Here is a 22,176-nt window from a genome sequence, read left to right on the forward strand (position 1 = left end):
TAGCTATATGACCTTGGTCCAGTCACTTCCCTTCAGTACTCAGTTTTTTGAATAAAATAGAACAGGTGATGTGTGTTCTTTCCAGTTTTCCCATAGTATGGTTTGATTATTCTGGGGACTGTTTGGCAATAAACGAACTCAATACCTAAAACTTCTCTTTTATATCACAGAGGAAACATAAAATATGAGAGACATGATTTTTTTTTATTTATTTATATCTTTTCTGAGATGGAGTCTTGCTCTGTGGCCCAGGATGGAGTGCAGTGGCGCGATCCCGGCTCACTGCAACCTCCCCCTCCTGGGTATAAGTGATTCTCCTGCCTCAGCCTCCCAAGTAGCTGGGATTATAGGTGTCTGCCACCTTGCCAAGCTAATTTTTTATTTTTTTTTGTTTTTAGCAGAGACTAAGTTTCACCATGTTGGCCAGGCTCAAGTGATCTGCCCACCTCTGCCTGACTTCAAGTGATCTACCTACCTCGGCCTCCCAAAGTGCTGGGATTACAAGCATGAGCCACCATGCCTGGCCAAAACATGTAATTTCAAAGCACCAAATTCCTCAAATAAGCTCATTCATTCATCCATTTATTTATTCATTCTTTCTTTTAACAAGCCTTTCTGAGAAGTACACTCTGTGCCTGGAAGAAGCCTCCTCCTAAAATGATGAAATGATCTCCATTTCAGGAAATAGCAAGACTCTGAGGGAGTGAAGTATGGGTTAGGGTTTATCTGCTACGCAAAAATGGTAAAAGCCAAATCTAATTCCACTTTGAATCACGAGTCTGGTATCACGCAGAGCCAATGTTGTTGTAATGTGTAGTAATAATGCCAGCACCTTTCAGAATAAATTCTGATGTCTGAATCATTTGATTACTTTCCTCACTTTGACTTTCCCTTGGTGAAAGAGCAAAGGCAGACAGCTGTAAAACTTCCTACACAAAACAAAGTCTGTGTCTTCCACTAGTAAAAACCAGTCCTTGTTGACACAGAAGCAAATATGTGATCAAGAAAGGTGGGACAAGAATATTGACAGGCTCCAAACAGGCAACCTACAGAGTGGAAGAAAATTTTTGCAATCTATCTATTTATAGAAAGACAAAGGTCTAATATCCAGAATCTACATGGAACTTAAAAAAATTACAAGAAAAAACAAACAACCCCATTAAAAAGTGGCAAAGGAAAAGAACAGACACTTCTCAAAAGAAGACATTTATGCACCCAACAAACATATGAAAAAAAGCTCATCATCTCTGATCATTAGATAAATGCAAATCAAAATGACAATGAGATACCATCTAATGTCAGTCAGAATGACAATTATTAAAAAGTCAAGAAACAATAGATGCTGGCGAGGCTGTGGAGAAAAAGCAACACTTTTACATTGTTGGTGGGAATGTAAATTAGTTCAACCATTGTGGAGGACACTGTGGTGATTCCTCAAAGACCTAGAACCGGAAATACCATTTTAGCCAGCAATCCCATTACTGGGTATATACTCAAAGGAGTATACATCATTCTATTACAAAGATGCATGCACACGTATGTTCACTGCAGCACTATTCACAATAGCGAAGGCACGGAATGAACCCAAATGCCCATCAATGATAGACTGGATAAAGAAAATGGGGTACACATACACCATTGAATACTATGCAGCCATAAAAAGGAGTGAGATCATGTCCTTTGCAGGGACATGGATGGAGCTGGAAGCCATTATGGAAGCCATTATCTTCAGCAAACTAATGCAGGAACAGAAAACCAAACACCACATGTTCTCACTTAGTAAGTGGGAGCTAAACAATGAGAACACATGAACACAGGTAGGAGAACAACACACACTTGGGCCTGGTGGTTGGGGGATGGGGGAGGGAGAGCATCAGGATAAATAGCTAATGTACTCTGGGCTTAATAACTAGGTGATGGGTTGATAGGTGCAGCAAACCAACATGGCACACATTTACCTATGTAACAAACCTGCACATCCTGCACATGTACCCTGGAACTTAAAATAAAAAGAAAAAAAAGAAAGAAAAATAACAGAACTCAGAAAACTGTAAGAAAATGTCAAAAGGTCTAAAATATGTGTCACTGAAGTTCCAGAATTAGAAGAAGAGATTGGTGCAGAAAAAATATTTGAGAAATATTTCTCAAAATATTGAGAAAATAATGGCTGGAAACTCTCCCAATTTGGTGAAAGAGATACTCAACAAAAACTATGCTTAGACAATCATAATCAAATTGTTGAAATCTAAATATAAAAAAATTATTTAAGGCAGCTAGAGAAAAATGGCACATCCCAGGGAGACAATAATTTGAATTATTACAGAAGTCACATTGGAAACTGTGAATACCTGAAGATAGTGGAACAACATATTTAATTAATATACTGAAAGAGAAGAACTGTTAATCTAGAATTTTATATTGAGCAAAAATATCCTTCAGGAATAAAAGTAAAATCAAGATACTCTCAGATGAAAGAAAACTAAGAAAAGATCACCAGAAGACCCGCTGTACAAGAAATGTGAAATGAAGTTCTTTGTGCTGAATAAAAATGACACTTGAGGGAAACTTTGCTTTTCACTAATAGAGGGAAATAAATGGTTAAAAAAAATTGATGGGCTCCACCAAAAGGCTGTACCTAATAGAAGGCACAAGGGGCAGGTGCCATGAAGGCCAGATGGGCACTATGGTCCTATATCAATGTTGGATTTTCCCAGTAGAGCAGCAATCGTTCCTTACAGGAAGTGAGCATCTCAAAAGGTTGAAGAATGAAGCACCAGGTCCAGATATTTGGTGAACTTCTGATGAATCTACTCTTTGGGGAGGATAAGTGAAGGAGGTGAATTTTACCTATTAAGTACTTATGAAGAGCAGAAAACATTCAAAAGGTGTAAACAGATAGGCAGTAAACATTAGCCAACACCTGGGGCATTCTAGCAAATATTATGAATAGATGTATTATTAAATGAAAGGAATGAATAATTACAGTTTGAAAGCAATCACAGTATGCAAAGGCAAAGAGTTGGTGCTGACCGTTAGAAAGCTTCACAGATCTCAGACTTCAGAGAGCTTAATTGACCAAGGGACCCAGCTGCTGTGCTCTGAAATCGATCACCAGAGTTGTACTGAGGCCATGTTTTCCCTCAAGGTTCTTCCAGCCAGTGTTTGAGCATAGCAGGCCTGCCTCTGGAAGACAACAGACCCCTCTGACAGCCAACTTTGTCTTAAGAACTCCCTGACAGCCTTGCTGAATCTTTAGTCTTTATGGCAATCCAGGACTTTTCCGCCCAACTTCCCTCACATCCCTCCATCATTCAAGGCCAGACTTACATCCTTGTGTTATCATTCTTCCCGTCTTGCTCTGAACTCTATCTCCATTTGTTCTAAAGTCCTTTATTTAAAAAAATTGAATCTTGGTTTTTCTTCTTGGGGGACTAACACAAAGACACATCTGGCAGAGAAACTGAGTGTAACACTCTTTTGTGTCAATCTGGTGAATGAGTTCCTAAAGAATGCACTAATTCAATGCTTACTAAATTGAAAGTAACATAAACAACCTGAATGGAGTGAGTACTAACTTTATAGATATAGAAACTATGGCTTGCCAGCTCATGAGTGTTGGAGCCAGAATTTTGAGCCAGGCTGTTATTTTACTTTTTTGTTTAAATGTTAAAGTCAATGCTTTTAACTATGACATACTACATCCTTGGCCAACAGTGTCCCTGGTATCTTTTATATGACAAGAACTATTAACATGTTTGTAGAATAAAAACATTTAACTCACCACCATTAACACTACCATGGCTATCATCCTTGTCACCCTCATGGTCATCATCAAGTTAATCAAGCATTTAAATATGCATTTGCCATTTAGTTCTCATAAGTATCCAGTGAATTAGGTGAACCTTGAAATGAAGCTCAAAGCTATCTTTTCAATCTAAGTCCAGCATTGTTTTTTCACTTCATACCATCTCCTTCTCTCTGATACGTCTTTGCCCAAGATGAACCAAAGATGTTGGGGATTTAATACTTTCTTGATATACCAGTGTTTAACTACCAATAAGACAGTTGAAATCTTAGTTTAATAGCTGAATTCAATAGGACAGATCTGATGTTCTTATTCTAGAAATAGCTTTCTCTCCAGGAGCACAAGTATTAGACAATTTGGGTGGTATTATAGGGAACGTTTTGCCTTTGGGTCAAAGTCACTGGGCTCTGGACCAAGTCAGTAATGATCAAATGCCAGTCTGTCTGACAGCTGTCTGGTGGCCTTTGTAATAGGGCCTCCAGCCAGTCACTTGTGGGCAACCTTCCATGCTGCATTCAGTGCCTGCTGCCATTTGTAATGACAGGCACAGCAGAATGGTTGGCAGTTCAAATAGGCATGGAGACCCTTGGTATCCATCATTCAAGACCAGCACTTAAACCCTAATTTAATAACAGTCCTACAACTAGTAGTAATTTCTTTCCAAATGAAGGGCCTTTCTCTGGCTGATCTGCCCCACTCATCGACTCACAACTTTTTCTTTTCCAGTAGTGAGATTAAAATTTCCCTTTGAATTAAACACAAGGTCAGATAAAATAAGTCACTGTGAGCAGTCATTATATTTTCTGTCACTGGACCAATTAAGATTTCCAGCTGTCAGTTTCTGATGTTGCAGCTCCATAAAAACCGACACTGAGATGCATTGATCTGTGTCAAAGCTGCTTCAGAGGGAAAATTGGACCAAAAATAATGATAATTGTCATAGGATGTCACACCATTAAATGAAAACATAAAAAGCAAAATGCTGTGGAGGAACTGCAAAGTCATCCTCCTTGCGGAGTTGAAACCGTGTTACCCCAAAGCAAGCCCACTGTTTCAGTGATTGTCCTAGTTCTGCAGGAAATATGCTCCTTAGTCTCTAGCTAGGTAAATTCTGCCCAGTTAATGCTAATTTACTTTCAATTGGATATTCAAACTGAAAATATATAAAGAGTTTAGTTCCTGAAGATCTAGTTGAAGAAAAATACATTTCCTAGAAGAGAAATAGGAATAAGTAATAAAATTTATAAGTACTCACCGTAATAACCATCACAAGAAATGAAGTGTTCCAGTAACACGGAGGAAAGGGGGTGCTTCTTGTCTCCTACGTAATTGAAGAGACAAGAGGTAGAACTTAGTGATCAAAGGTACATTGGTGAGAGGTGACAGGACAAAACACTGGGAGATGAATCTACCACAGCTGCATTATTTGAATATTTCTTAAAAAGTGGAGTTTTTTTATTTTACATTTTTTTTCTGATCCTGGAAGAAAAATGTAAAATTTTGAAATAAGTTTAAATTAAACTCCAAAAACCACTTATTAGCTGAACACATTGTCATGTTCAACGTTGATTTCTTATTAGAAGTTACAACACATCTTTGCATGGGATAACTGTCCTCCTTTGCTAGTAATTTCAACTTGGTCTATAAAAGAAGGTGAATAACAGAGTTTTGCTAGAATCCCAAGTTCTACGAAAACTGTATCAGTCATTCTTTTCTCTTACTTTAAAGGTACTTAGGCCTGTTATACTCATTTTACAAAAAAAAAAAGCAAATTATTTAATGTTTGCATGACTGAAACTTAAAATTCTTTTTGGCCATCAGCCTTGTTGGGCATTGAGGGACAGTTCTTAATATAACAGATTTTACACTTTGGAAAGTGATGAGATATAAACCAGTAGTGAGCTGAGCTACTTGCACTGGCTCATAAATCCAGTAATTAAATTTCCAAAAATGTTGTGAGTCAGTTTTTGAATACAGCATGATTAAAAATTAAATTAAATTAATTTAAATTAATTGTGTTAAAAACAAAGTTAGCACACATTAAAAACTCATCACTTTGTAATTAATACGTTTTACTATTACCTATGTCTATTTTGTCTGCTTGGCGGAAGTGATATATAACAGTATGAGAGTTCACATCTCTTCCCAATTCTTTGTTCAGTAAGGTCACCTGGGTAACTTCAAGTCTATTATGATGTGAGTGTCACCAAATGCTAAAAGTCACATTTAACTTATTGTTTTATTTCTAGATTTAAGAAAGTGATAACACAGATTAAACTTAAATGTGCATCATGTCTGTAGTCATTACACTGCGAATAGCACATAGAATTGAGGAAATTGTCCTCCAGGATATAAACGGTGTTATTTGAACGTAAAAAGGAAGTCAGTTGTTTATGTTCTTAATGATCATGTGTTCACACAGATCATGTCCTCACATAGGTTTTCACTGTTTCCCTTTTGTCTTGCTTGTTTAGGTAAAAAATTATTAACCAATGTTGGAACTACACTCATTTCCATTGCAAAGATAAATAGGCTATGAATACAAGAGTTAAGCAAAAATTAGTAAAAATCAGTAAGAGCATTACAGAAGAATCTACTAGTTATTTGGAATAAAGTGTATTGTATATTTCATTAATAATTATAAATCATTTTATATGATGAAGATGTATACATACCTTTTATATGGTATGCACCATATCCTTTATATCAGTAAAATTTATAAAAACTCATGTATATGTATATGGTATACATATATACCAATTGTTAAACATTTACCAGGGGGATAAAATTGACTAGCAAGGTGATGTCAGACTATGGTGGGCTTCACAAAGCAGGAAGGTAAATACATCATACAGAGTCATAGAAGTCACCTTATTTAAGCTTTGTGTAGATCCATAATACTTAAATGGCCTTCATAAAAGTTGGGACATCTGCTCTGAGAAACCTGGAAATGCATTTCACTACCTCTTTCAAGACTGGTACTTCAGTGAAGCGTGAACTAACAAGGATCTTTTGATGAAAGCAGAGCTATAAATGAAACTCCAAATTGAAGAGGAGTTATATTTTCATGTATTTTTTCTCTATATTGAAGAGCCTTAAAAACTTTCAGCTTACCACAATTTTCCTCTTCTCTAAAAAGAAAACAAAATGATTAAAGATAACCCACCTCTATTTTTAGGGCCTCATGAAATAAGAATTGTTTTGCAGTTATTTCTTACAGATTCCTTTACAGTTATTTTCAAAGAAATAGTAAAAAAGTTTTTAAAATATATTTTAATAAACAAATATGTATGCGCAGGGATTTCTTGCATAATTTGCAATACTAATAAAGTGGAAACAACATCAAGAAAAGACCAGCTAAATACCTTACAGTGTGTTCACCTAAGCAATACTATGCCATCATGAGAAAGAATGAAGCAGCTCCACATGTAACAACATGGAATGATGTCAAGTGAATAAATGCAGCCAAATGTGCATGGCTTGAATGCATTAAAAATTATATGTATATTTGACTAGGCACAAAACATTTTTTGGATAATTCACTCCAAACTTTTAACACTGAAAGACTCTGAGGAAAAGTGAGGTTGGGTTTGGGACTTCGACGTTTTAATTTAGTCTTTTATATAGTATGTGTTTGTTTTTGTTTTTCTAATGAGTAAGCATTAATCTAATAATAACAAATGTCAAAAAGCAATCTTAGAAAACAGATGTTCCAGTTAGATACTTGGTCTCTGCTTCTTCTTGCAGGTGGTGGTAGAGAGAAGTACAGAATTCATTCTCCAAATGCTACCGAGGTGTACAAAACCTCCAGCTCATTTCAAGGTCATTTTAGCTTTACTTTCAGAAGAGAAATGAAGTCTCATCTTTGTGGGGGGGAAAAAAAAGAACCCTTATGGTGGGTAGGTTTGTGGGGGATGTTAAATCATATCAGGATTTAAGACCCCAAGAGATCTAGTAAAATCCAATCATTTCCCCCGTTTTTCATTATGCTGAAACATCTGGACTAGAGGTTGCTTTATGAAGATAATTGCAGATAAGTTAAAAATCTATAAAAGGATCAGCCTCTACATGAGGTTAGCCAGCAGGGGGATATGCACACTCTTGCCAGGACACACTGAGATGAATAGAAAGGGATGGGGTATTTTTGATGACTGGAGGAAATTTTGTTTGCATCCTTGCTGTTAGCCTTACAAAGGTTCAACGCAATGCAGTATAAGTCTTTCTACCTGCCACTTATGATCTCAGCTCTATCTGGAAATTCTGCTGGTGTTAATCCAGGACTTTGTAGACTTGCTACACATTGCCAGTTCCACAAGCACAGACTACCCATTGGGTAAGAAATTAAGAATGGAAGAGAAATGGGAGTCGAAGTGAATAGAGCCATAAACGGAGGAGTAAATGAAAATAGCGGAAAGGAAAATGAAACAAGCATGAAATAACCAGATCAGATATAGTGACACTAATTGTCTTGTCTCATGACATAAAACACTGGAACAACTAAATTATTGTCTAAACTCTTTCTCATGTCAGAAAAAATTAAAACAAATCTAATTCACTGATATTTAGCTATCTTAGGCCATAGATGTAATTCCATTCCACCCACTAGTCTCATTTAAATGGTAGGAAATGCTGCTAAATTCTGCTCATACTTCCACTTGTTTATTCACTTGTTCGTCTAGCATGCACTGAACACCAACTCTATGCTAAGTACTGTATACTGTGTTTAATGCTGGTGACAACAAGAATAAGTCAGTTGCATTTTTTTTTTTTTTTTTTTGAGACGGAGTCTCGCTCTGTCACCCAGACTGGAGTGCAGTGGCGCGATCTTGGCTCACTGCAACCTCCTCCTCCTGGGTTCAAGTGATTCTCCTGACTCAGGCTCCTGAGTAGCTGGGACCACAGTTGCATGCCACTATGCCCGGCTAATTTTTTGTATTTTTAGTAGAGATGGGGTTTCACCATGTTAGCCAGGATTGTCTCGATCTCCTGAACTCATTATTTGCCCACCGTGGCCTTCCAAAATGCTGGGATTACAGGTGTGAGCCACTGCGCCTGGCCAGCCACAGTTACTTCTATGGCCTCCTACCCTACAACTCTCATATTCCTCACTTTGATCCAGCCACTTTTTTTTTAATCCCATCTGTGCTTGCACCTTTAGGGTTTTGTGTGGTCTGTTTGCTCCACTTGGGATGCCCTGTCCCTAGACATGCATAGCTATCTCCCTCAGTCTCATTAAATCTTTGCTCAAATATCATCTTATCAAGAACGCCTACTCTGCCCAGTTCACTTAGCTCTGCAGCTACTGATCTTCTGGTGCTTCATTCCTTAGCATTTATCAGCCTCTGAGGTACTATATTTATTTATTAAGTGTATATTTGTTCATCTATCTCTGTACTCTAGAAGGAAAGCTTTTTAAAAGCAGGGATATTGTTGATTTTGTTCATGAATGTATCCTGAATACTTAGAATAGTTCCAGGTATAGAGAAGTTTGTCCAAGAAATATTTGTTGAATGAATGAATAAGTGAACAAGACACATATAAGGAATGTTTTAAATTTCCTGCTCTTCTTAGTTTCTGAAAGACCTTCTTTCCGTTTCCGACCCGTACTGACTCAAATCTCACTCCATTTCTAGCAGCAGATTCTCTTTTTTTCTGGTCAAGTTTTTTCCTTCTTTCTGACATCTGACTTGTGCTTTCTGTCTACCAGGTGAATTGGTTTCTGTACTGGAATGCTTATATAACTTACTAAATTTTGCATTTGGAATCACCTTCTGAGATATTTAAGTAAAAACATGGCAGTATGTATCACAAAGTGGATATACAGAAGAGACAGGAAAAACATGAGTAAGTCTAGTATTCATAATAATATACAGGGTTGGCAAGGGGCAGAGAATGGTCCAAAATAACCTGGGATGGAGAAAAATAAAAGAAACTTCATCTTTAAAAAAATTAAGTTGAGGACCGGGCATGGTGGCTCACGCCTGTAATCCCAGCACTTTGGGAGGCTGAGGTGGGTGGATCATTTGAGGTCAGGGGTTCGAGACTAGCCTGGCCAATGTCGTGAAACCACATCTCTACTAAAAATACAAAAAAATTTAGCCAGGCATGGTGGTGCACACCTGCAATCCCACCTACTCAGGAGGCTGAGGCAGGAGAATCGCTTGAACCCCAGACGTGGAGGTTGCAGTGAGCCAAGATTGCACCATTGCACTCCAGCCTGGGCAAACAGAGTGAAACTCTGTCTCAAAAAATAAAATAAAGCTGAATCACAAATTCTCAGGTAGGCCAGGCACGGTGGCTCTCGCCTGTAATCCCAGCATTTTGGGAAGTCAAGGCGGGTGAATTTCTTAAGGCCAGGAATTCGAAACCAGAGTGGGTAACATGGTGAAGCCCTGTCTCTACAAAAAATACAAAAAAATTAGCCAGATGTGGTGGTACATGCCTGTAGTCCCAGCTATTTGGAAGGCTGAGGTGGGAGGATCACTTGAGTCTGGGAGGTTGAGACTACAGTGAACCATGATTGTGTCACTGCATTTCAGCCTGGGCAACAGAGTGAGACCATCTTAAAAAAACAAAAGACCAAACCCAAAAAACAAAACAAAACAAAACAAAAGCCCGAAAAATTCTCAGGGAGAATGACTTGTCTTAAACCTATAAAGTCTCTATTCTTCTTTCAAAAATTATTAGATTAAAAGAAAATTTAACAAATATATTATGAGGAGTCGAAAATCACTGAAATGTTTTATAAGGCATTCTGAATCAGGCTTTATTCTCAAGAATCGCTTCCTTCTAAAAAATAAAATTCAAATTAATATCTGTATAACAGAGTCCTATGAACACCAGCCCTGTCTGCGCCCAGGAATAAAATAAATTCTTTAATTTTTTTTTTTTTGTTTCTGAACTACTGTTATATTCCTACTCAAAGGATGTTAATTGTCAGCCTTGGATTAGACAATCTTGATTCCCTAAGCGGCTACACAGGACTGTTTTTTTATTATAAAAGAATTGCAGTATTGAAGAGTTGGCTTAGAATTCCAAAAGGATTTTATAACTGTGCTAAAGGCTTGTTATATGGCTTTGGCAAATATATTATCCTTAGTCTCAGTTTTCCCATCTGTAAAATGAGTTCATTTGGAGAAGCTGATCTCTAAGCTCTATCTCTGACATAATATTATTTTAGAAAATAACTTATGAGTGATGGTAAGATTTCCCATCTAGCTGGAAGTCAAGTACTTTATAGAAAATAGCTGCTGTTTATATAAGTGTTTCCTGGCATTTATAAAATGCATTTATATCTCTCGCTTGTAGAATTGAGAAACATATCTCTTGCTACTGTAGTTCAAGCAACATGAGCAGAAAACCCCCTTCCCTTAACTAGCAAGTTGCTTGAATAAAGTCATAAATGGTGTAAATGATACGAACAGCATTCCTCACTCTTAGCTCAGTCATTTATAATTAGTATAAACAGAAACTATTTTCCAGTGGTCTTGGTACAGTCAGCAGATATCAAGAAGCAAACATGAAAAAATAATCATTTGAGAACTTAAGAAAATATAGTTAAAATGAAATCCAATTTAAGAGCTCTGTTCCCATATACTTAAAAGGGCTTGAAGTCAGGAGTGGATGTTTTGTGAGTAGGCTACTCATATTTAGTAAATACATTTCTAAAAAGTAGAAAGAATTGCCTACACTTACTAATGAAAGTCTTAAATAATTGTTGGAAAATTGGGTGGTTTTATTTCATAAAATTAAAGATTATGTTGTTCTTCAAAATGTAACTTTTCCAAATCCTGTAATGGTATTAAGAAAGTAGATATAGTGACAACAATAACAAAATAGCACTACTAATATTTATTAAGTTTCAGGCATTGTGCAACTTCTGCCTCCTGGGTTCAAGCAAATCTCCTGCCTCAGCCTCCCAAGTAGCTGGGATTACAGGCATCTGCCACCATACCCAGCTAATTTTTATATTTTTAGTAGAGATGAGGTTTCACCATGTTGGCCAGGCTAGTCTCGAATTCCTGACCTCAAGTGATCCACGCGCCTCATACTCCCAAAATGCTAGGATTACAGGCTTGAGCCACTGCGCCCAGCCCTGATGAACTGTTAAACTCCTTTCACTTATTTACTCTTTGCATCCATCTTAAGAGGTATGTAAACTTAGTTTCATTCACATTTGACTTAGTTTAACATTGACTTCTTTTAGAGTAAGAACTCCTAGACTAGCGTTCATTGAGCTATGGATTCATCATGGATCTCCAAAATCTTTTGAATCAGGTGCAATAGTAACAACAACAAAAAAAACCCAAAACATGTAAGGGTATGTGGATTTCTAAAGGTGAGAATATATGGTACTCTTCAGAGCCTCAAAATGCTCTATGACTTTTCACCTTTAAAAAGTTTTAAGAATCTCTTTGAAATAGATATTTAGAAAAAGTAATCTGATCCAAATTTAAAAGATAAGAAAAAGTTTATAGAAGAAATGGGATGCACCATGGGAGATTTTAGCTAGCATTTATTGCATTTTTGCAAGAACACTAAAATTGATTCTTTGATTAGTGATGTGCATAGATTTTTGAAGGGTATGCCAACTTTCTCCTTTTGCTCTTTTTCTCCAGTGTTAAATATAATACATGAAATATGACCTAAGCTATTAATCTAAACATTATTCTCATTAGTTTCAAAGCGCAGTTATTACTCCAAAGTATTTTAACAAATGGCACCCTGCTTCATCTTGGCTTTGCCTTCACATTCAAGACCAAACAAAGCTTGCTACCCCCTCCTTCTCTTCGATGCTGAGCCAAAAAGCAGAGCTTGGTATCTCCAATTCCAGCTGTGCTTTTATTGGGCTTTACATCAATCAAAGCTTCAAAAACATTCCAGAAAGATTTTTCTCAGTTTTCACATCAGAGGAGTTAGCTTAAAATCACTGTGCAGTAGGGGGGCACTGATAAGGAATCTCAGAAGGAAGAAAAGTGCACGTATGGGGGGGCTGCTCTAGGAGAAAGTTGGTGAAGGATTATTAATGTCCTAGAAGAAAGTTTTCTGATGGAAAAGCAGTATAGAAGATTGGTGAAGGATTATTAATGTCCTAGAAGAAAGTTTTCCGATGGAAAAGCAGTGTAGTTTGAAGCACAGTGAAAGAGTTATTGACAAAAACCTACAATCTTTCAAGCAACTCTAGATGCTACAATAGGCACAGTGAGTAAAGGAACAGCAAGATTTACACGGTCAGACGAACCCATTTGAACTTCTCTTACATAGATACAATTGTCTTCCTAAAGGAATAGAAAGCTTTGCAGTTTTCTGGAACTGGCAAAAGAGCCTTTGACTGTGGCTGGCTGGTCAGCACAGAAATTTCTTTATACCTTTCTTCTACATATATATATTTTTAATTGAAGTCCCAATTACTGACAACCTTGCCTTCTATTACCACAAATCAATCTAACTAATATGTGATGTTATGTCAAATAAAGAACAATCAGCCAGGCTAATCCCAGCACTTTGGGAGGTTCAGGTGGGTGGATCACGAGGTCAGGAGTTCAAGACCAGCCTGGCTAACATGGTGAAACACTGTCTCTACTAAAAGTACAAAAATTAGCCAGGCGTGGTGGTGCGTGCCTGTAATCCCAGCTACTCAGGAGGCAGAGGTTGCAGTGAGCCAACATCGTGCCACTGCACCCCAGCCTGAGCAACAGGGCGAGACTCTGTCTCAAAAAAAAAAAAAATCAGACATTCTTAACTATAAGGTATTTTGAGGTTTGTCAATTTTGCCTTGCTAGGCAACCAGTCTCTCATAATGCTTAGTATAGCGTTTTTTCTTTCATTCTTTTCTCTTTTCCCATGCCTACCACCTCTGTTAATCTTCATCTCTTTTTCCCTTCTCCTTTCTTTCCTTTTTCTTAACTTTGGTGTTAAAAGTCCCCAAATATTAAACTTCCTGTTAAAATGTTTTATCATCTGTTATAAATGGAATATCTAAACTGCCCTAAGAACCATATTAAATACTTCATACGCATCATGCTTTTCTCATAGCAATACCAGCACCAGATCTATTATCCCCATTTTACAGGTAAGGTAACTGAGTCTTGAGCATGTGATGTCCATTTTGCAATGACACAAAATTGAATATGTGTAGAGTTGGGTCTACTACGCAGGACTTTCCTATTCCAGGGACTGAGCCCATCCTCATTACACTATCATAACTCACAGTACTGAAGATTTGCTACAACCTACCCTTGCAGGCTAGTTCCAAAGATTTATGGTCAGGACCCAAGGAAAAGTCAGCCACCTCAACCTTTGATTCTCATCTTACCCTCAACAAGACAGAGACCGGTGTTTGAGCACAGGTTCTACCAGTGACTTGGTATAAAACTTCAGACAGGTAGACAGACCTCTTTGATTTTCATATCAGCTGGCACTTAAAATTTTTACTCTATCCACACAACACTGATACCTTGATGGGCTTATATCCTGTTAACCTAACCACCCACATGTGCCATGCATTTTTTTTTTCTTCTTTGACATGCCTCTTGCTAATCATCCTGCCCAAGACTTCTCCTTTTAAGTTGCTGCATTTATATTTTAAGATAAAGATGAATCTCCATCTTCTTCTTGAAATCCCCTCTGAACTACTTCAGTCCATTCCAATCTCTCCCTATGTACTGGTTACTCACAGTATATAATGTTATAACACGTTCTGTGCCACAATGTAATGAAACTTATTTCTTGAAAAAGTTTAAGTGTCTTGAAGAAAGAAGCCATTTCATGTTCTCCCTTTGGTTCTTAACGTATTGCTAAAACTACACATTGACAAGACTGGAGTTTCTGTCCGAAAACTACTTGTTACTTAGGAAAAGGTAGGACTAGCAGAAAACTGGCAGGCACTGTCCAAGGGCTGAAACAGTTTTATTTTGGTTGCAGGACATCTAGTATAAAATTGGTCTTCTCTACATGAATGTATGGATATCTCCATGTTATCCCAGACTCTAACAGTTTCCTTCTGTTTGAATCTTCCAATTTTACTTTCATCACCTGATTTATTATACTTTGGTTGATTCAGTAGTTCTCAAAATAATTGTGCTCTTTATGTTCGTTTTATCAAAAATAACCTTGATTAATGACTCCAAACAATGACCAACCCATAAATAAAAGTGCTATTTAGAGAGTTATTATTTTCCTAAGAGATACACTTTTTAAGACCAACAAATAGACCCAATGTTAGCAATGAATGTAAAATCAATAAGTTTATTTATTTTCATCTTGAATGGATATACGTTTTGTTTTATGTAACAAATAATAAATATTCCTTGTAGAAAATTAAGGAAAGCATAATGAATAAAAGTCATAATGCAGAGTTGATTATTTAACTTACTAAACTACATATATCTCCAAATACACACACTTACACACAGCAGACACACTCACACATAGGATTATGTTGTACATATATTTTTGTGACTTTCTTTTTCACCTACTATGCAAATAGCATTTAGGTTATAAAGTTAACTATAATTCAATAACTGTATTTAAAAGCTGGATTGTGGATACAATCTCTCTTGACATTACATTATTTTCAACTATTCTATATTATGTTTTGTATATATCATCATATAATATTTTACATATTATAAATAACACAGCCATAGGAAACATTGCTTGGATATCATACTTCAGAAATTGAGACACAAAAAGGTATTTTAACTCATGAGTTACTGATATAATATACGGGATGAGGTGGGAAGATTGTTTGGAAGGAGAATGGAAGTGCCAAGGAGAGTATTTCAGAGCCTGTAGTTCATAAATCTTAACTTTTTGATTTCCTATAAAATGAGGTGGGTTGAGAAGAGAGAGATAGAGGAAACTGAAAGGAAAAAAAATTAGATAGTTGCTAACTCTGAAGATGAATTCAGAGTGACAAGCTCCCTGACGAAGTTTTGCCTCTCAGCAGCAGATATACTGCAGGAGAGAGAACATGTGCATGCACATATATTCTTACATATATGTGTAGTTTCATAATATGTAAGTCGATGATATTTATAATGTTGCCCACAGAGGATATATGTGTAAAAGGAAGTAGTCCAAGGACTTAAAGTTTGGGAAGATGAGGTTTATGAGGATCTACTGGTGAGAAACCAGAAGAGTGAGGTGTCCTGCAAATGAGGAGAAGAAAGCATTTAAAGTAGGAAGGAAGGACTGGCTTTGTGAAATTTCCAGTTGTTCCCAAAGAGTATGAGGACTGAGAAATTTTCAGAAAACTTGAACGAATGCTTGATTAGACAATCCTAAAGGTTAAATAACCCTAATAGGAAGATTGTGTTCAGGCTTAATAAAAATAGAGGTTTAAACAACTATTTTTTCTTATTTTTAAAATTTCCTTATCTGGCAGTTTAGTTGAGAATTTAGCAGATCTTTCAACTATGATATTATTTGTTTGGGTTCTGTCTTGCCTAGCACTCTCATGGTCCCCCATCTACAAAATGTTGATAATAATACTTGCCATTTAGGGTTAGCGGCTAGAATATTGGCAATGCACCTAAAAATCTTGGGATGAAATATTCCAGCCAGACACAATATATGTTATTATTACACTCAGCACTGCCGTTTCCTATTTGACGTTTGCTTATTTCTCACCTACACTAGAGCTTTCACAGGGTGTTATGGGAGGGCGAGCTGTATTCTTCATCTGGTAGAGAATGATAACTGCTAACCTTGCCAATGAGGCAAAAATAGCCAAATCCAGGGCATCTCTTAATTTCCTTGGAGGGCTCCAAAAGCGGCAAGACACACGACTGCTCATTATTTAGCAAGTGGAAAGGCCTGGACAGTCTTTCGGGAAGACTAAAAATCAGAACAAAAACTCCGTGGGGATCTTTGGAGCAACGATAGCCCATGATTTTCAACACAATCCTAAGAACTCAATCAGGTGGGGAAAAAATGCCAGACCTACACTTATCTTTTCTGCTATATCTGCAGGCTCCATGCACAGTTGTTCTTCAGAATTACTGTTGAACACAATAGAACTCTATAGCCAGCAATGTGGCACTTAAGAGAAAAAATAAGCAAACCATCTGAACAATTGTGGCTAAAGTATCATATTTGGTTTAAGTGTACCATTGTAAGAAAATAAATGTTTTATTTTGCCTGAGTTTTAAGGATTTCAAGAAGGGAATATAAAAGAGAAAGAGAGAATGATGAATAGAGATTGACTGGTTTATTTAAAAATGTAACAATATTTTTAAAAGGCCTTAGGAGCTTTATTAGTTGACCACTAACCTATTTTTTTGCAACATGCTGAAAAAAATCAACATACTTTTCCCCCAAATCACAAGGGCATTCTTTACCACCTTGCCTGCCAGATAAAACTGAGTGTCAGGAAAGCTAAACATCTGGGTGGGAGTAGGATAAAAATATCTGGGACACCACCACCATATGTTGCAACAAAATGGCCAGCTCCATTCATCCAGGCTTTGTTTATGCTTTATATTAATGGACCCAGTCAGAGTAACCAGGCAGCCAACCAGCAGCATATGCTCCTCACACTGTGGCTGCCTTGATTCCACTTGCAGAGTCAGTGCCGAGGCAGACATTACCCTGTGCCCAACCATTTAAACTCTTATAGCGCCAAACACTTGATCAAACTCCTGAGTCTTGAGATGTTAATTTTACCTGTTTCACAAATAGACAGGTAAAACTTTTTGAATTGCTATTGATGGTTTTTAAGAGAGCTCTGAAGAAAAGGTGGGGAGGAGTGATGGGAGGATTATCCATATTTCTCCACCTGCATTGATTTATTAGATATTCCTCAGTTCAAATCTTTTCCATTGGCTCTCCATTGCTGGTAGGGTAAAGTCCAAATCTTCACCAGAAGAGCAATGGTGAGGACTTTGGCCTCTACTTCAAATAAAACTGGAAGGGATTAGGGAATTCTGAGTAGAGAAGGCACAGGCTCTGACATAAAATTTACAAAGATCATCCCGGCTGCTTAGTGGAAAAACAGATTGGAGGGGCAGACATAATGAGAACAGATAAAAATATCATAAATTATAATATTTATATGCAAAACAATATGCAACTATTAACCCCAGTGTTGTTTTAGCTCATACCAGTTAATGCTGGGATCCTATAGGGGAATGAGGTGACTGAGAAGGGGGAGGATGGAAAAAACATCCATGAATATTTGGCTTCGCCTTGCTTATTTATTCTTATCTTTCTGTGCTCCTCTGAGCGAGCTGCAACTCTTCCCTGCTCTTGTTACCCTTAATATTCCAAGCCCATCCTCATACTGATAATTTGCTCCTTTTGTTCTACCTGACACATTTTTTCCTCTACTTAATTAAGTCCTATCCTTCTTTAATTTTCTTGTTCAAGCCCTACTACTTAAATAAAATCTTACCTTTCCATTACAACTGTGGAATATCTGTAGGTCATAATCACATCCACACTTTATGTATTGGTCTCTCCAAAATAAATGGTTGCTATAGTCTAGCTTGCATTACTAACATGAACAAAAATTAGCTATGCTCTTTTTTTCAGAAGACTAACAATTATAATAATTAAATATAAACAGAAAGCTTTGGGAAGCCCCAGAGAGGGCTGTTTAGGTAGTTTGAGGCATTCATTCATTAACTCATTTCACTTTTAATGACAGCGTGATTATGGACAATAGAGATTCAAAGGCACATGCAACATAACTCCTGCCCCCAAAAAGTGTCACTCTAGGGAAGTAGGAGTGTGACTTGAGTAATAAAGGCAAATTTCCTGGCCAGGAGAAATACATTTCCTAGAAAATGCTCCAGTCTAGTCATACAAAGTTGGCAAGGGTTAGTTGAACAGAATCTGTCAAACCAGCCTCTCTCCTGTCCTGCTTGAAGAGCCTGGTGTGTGCACCCAAGAGAGAAAGCACTAACTCAAATGCTCCAAGACTCAATAGAGCTATTACAGACTGAATGTATGCCTGAAATGAGCCTTCCAGGCTTGAATGGGAAGAGGCTGAGATGCCATCTGCCAGAAGCGGCCCGAAACGTAACACACCAGCTGAGCTGGAGAGAATGGCAGCAGGGATTTCAGAGTGCTAGACCCCAGCATGGTGAAGAACAGCACTGTCAGCAGCTGCTCCATTGAGGACTTCAACTACAGCTGGAGTTCCCAACTGAGGCTGGAGACCTCTGGTTGCTTACTGATCGAAAGCCTGACTGAGAGGCTGTTAGAGATGTAAAGGAAGAGAAAAATGGCTCAGACCTCTGAGGCCAGAGGTGGTTTGGGATCAGTAGTTCGAGCTCAGGGGAGGATGGTCCACTTTCGCTCTGGACCAGGCAGGGGTGAGCAGCTGCTAGGGATTAAAAGCATTGTTATTCTTTTTTTATTATATTTTTTGTGGGCTTTAACTTTTCTGATAGTTCTTTTTGATTTCTGGAAGCCAGAGCGAATCATGTTCTCCTAATTAATAATGGAAGCGAGAACTATGAGTGAGTGCTTATTATCTAAGGATCTTTCCTTTTTTCTCACTATATTAAGTGGCCCAAGATAAGGATTAGGTCAACCTGCATCATTGTTTCACATATACACATTGTAATTGCAGACTGCACTACTCTGTCCCAACTCCCTACAGTCTGTTTTCCTCAGAGAATCCATGGTTATCCTTGTAATATGTAAGTCAGAGCCTGTCTTTCCTCTGCTTAAAACTTTCCAATGACTTTCTTTTTTTCTTTTTTTTTTTTTGGAGATGGAGTCTTGCTCTGTCACCCAGGCTGGAGTATAGTGGCACAATCTCGGCTCACTGTAGCCTCTGCCCCCCATGTTCCAGCGATTTTCCTGCCTCAGCCTCCTGGGTAGCTGGGATTACAGGTGCATGCCACCACATCTGGCTAATTTTTGTATTTTTAGTAGAGACTCGGTTTCTCCATGTTGACCAGGCTGGTCTTGAACTCCTGACCTCTGGTGATCCACACGCCTCAACCTCCCAAATTGCTGGGATTACAGGTGTGAGCCACCGTTCCCGGCTGTGACTTTCTTTTTCCTTTTCTTTTTTTGGTTTCAGATGGAGTCTTGCTCTGTTGCCAGGCTGGAGTGCAGTGGCACGATCTCGGCTTACTGCAAACTCTGCCTTCCAGGTTCGAACAATTCTCCTGCCTCAGCCTCCCGAGTAGCTGGGACTACAGGCACATGCCACCACACCTGACTAATTTTTGTATTTTTAGTAGAGATGGGGTTTCCCCATGTTGGCCAGGATGGTCTCGATCTCTTGACCGCGTGATCCATCAGCCACCCAAAGTGCTGGGATTACAGACTTGAGCCACTGTGCTCAGCCAGGCCATGACTATTTCATTAGAAGTATAAGGCAATGCCCTTGAAGTGACCTTCATGTCCCGTGCTCACCAGGCCTCACTGAATGTTGACCTTACCTCTGGCAACTCTCCTGTCAGCTCACTGTGATCTCAATGCAGCGACCTACTGTTTTTCACCACTAGGCATGGTCTGGTCCCACTGTGGGCCCTTGCACTTTATGTTTGCTTTGCCTGATATATTCTTCCCCTAGTTTTCCCTGTAGCTCACTTTCTCATCTTCTGCAAACATTTTCTCACTTCACCTTTTCAGTAAGTCCTTCCTTGACTGTCCTTAAAAAACAAAAACAAAAACATAAACAAACTAAAACTAAAACCAAAACCAAAACAATAACAAAAAACTATAACTGTCATCCCCCAAATTATTTTATCACCTTGATTGGTCTCCAAATTCATACTCTAAATTTACTCGTATGTTCTATTTGTTGTCTGTATCCCTCTACTAGAATTTAGCCTCCAGGAGGGCAGGGACATTTGTCTTTTTAAGCACTTTGTGTCCCCAATGTCTAGAACAAAGTCTGGCTAATAGTGGACACTCAGTAAACATATTGAATAAACAGATATTTTATCTATCTGACTACATTAAAGGACTCTGGAAGAGAAGAAAAACATTTTATATATTCTTTGTGTGCTACACAGTATGTTAATGAGAGATGAATTTGGGCCCATCATAAATGCATATATTTCTTGCCTGATTGGGGGATATTCTGAAATTGCCTACTCATAATTTATCAAATTAAAAATAAGTATCTCACTTTTGTTATTTTATTTTTGCCAAGGTCATGTTAATAATGTCAATATCTATTCTTAAGTACTTTTTATCTGTATGCCTTGGAAATAAAACTGGGATCAAAATAATACTAGTTTTTCAAATCTACAGGGTTAATTTATAAATTGCTACTTTTTTTTTTGAGACAGAGTCTCACTCTGTCGCCCAGGCTGGAGTGCAGTGGCATGATCTCGGCTCACTGCAACCTCCGCCTCCCGGGTTCACGCCATTCTCCTGCCTCAGCCTCCCTAGTAGCTGGGTCTACAGGCACCTGCCACCACCCCCAGCTAATTTTTTTTTTTTTTTTTGTATTTTTAGTAGAGACGGGTTTCACCATGTTACCCAGGATGGTCTTGATCTCCTGACCTTGTGATCCACCCACCTTGGCCTACCAAAGTGCTGGGATTAGAGGCGTGAGCCACTGGGCCTGGCCTATAAGTTGCTACTTTTTTACTGATGGAATGGTCAGGGGCAAGGAAACTAGAAATAACAAAGTAGTTAGGAAGCTCAGAATGTATGTGCTGTGGGATTTTCTAGTTTACTGGTCTCCTTATTTATAAAGTGAGAGAATTAGGCTCAGAATTAAATGATATTTATTAAGTTCCTATTACGAGTAATAGGGCCTCTTGAACAAATTAATCCATTTATTTTTTTTTTTTTGAGACGGAGTCCTATTCTGTCGCCCAGGCTGGAGTGCAGTGGTGCAATCTCGGCTCACTGAAACCCCCACCTCCCAGGCTCAAGCAATTCTTCTGCCTCAGCCTCCCAAGTAGCTGGGATTACAAGCGTGTACCACTACACCTGGCTACTTTTTGTATTTTTAGCAGAGACGGGGTTTCACCACATTGGCCAGGCTGGTCTTGAACTCCTGACATCATGATCCACCTGTCTTGGCCTTCCAAAGTGCTGGGATTACAGGCATGAGCCACCGGGCCCGGCCCATTTATTCTTTAAATGCCTATGTGAAGTAGTTACTACTACTAACATTTAAAGATGCAAAAACAAATTTGGAAGAAAAAGTAACATGACCCAGGCCCTACAACTAGTTATGTGGGAAAGCCTCAAGCAGCAGCCTGCTAGACTAAGGGTAGGCAAACTATAACCATTAGGCCACATACCACCTGTCACTTGTTCTTTTAAATAAAGTTTTGTTTGAATGCAACCACCCCAATTTGTTTATGGATAATTACTGGCTGCTTTCAGCATTGCAATGACACAGTTGAACAGTTGCAATAGAGATAGTCTGGCCTGCATAGTCA

General features: G+C 38.2%; 1 protein-coding gene across 13 annotated transcripts in view; it reads right to left on the reverse strand.

The window, feature by feature from the left end:
- The window catches only part of LRRC4C (leucine rich repeat containing 4C), a 1,339,817-nt gene that overhangs the window by 301,345 nt on the left and 1,016,296 nt on the right, over window positions 1–22,176 (reverse strand). For 10 of the 13 annotated variants that reach the window (XM_024347053.3, XM_024347051.3, XM_024347050.3 and 7 more), the window contains one exon: window positions 5,061–5,126. The exons of the other annotated variants lie outside the window; for them this stretch is intronic. The gene's annotated coding sequence lies outside the window, so the exon portion shown is untranslated. The remainder of the gene's footprint in view (window positions 1–5,060; window positions 5,127–22,176) is intronic. 13 annotated transcript variants of the gene reach the window in all.

This window comes from Pan troglodytes, chromosome 9 (assembly GCF_028858775.2).
Source record: "Pan troglodytes isolate AG18354 chromosome 9, NHGRI_mPanTro3-v2.0_pri, whole genome shotgun sequence".
In the NCBI taxonomy this organism is placed as follows: Eukaryota; Metazoa; Chordata; class Mammalia; order Primates; family Hominidae; genus Pan; species Pan troglodytes.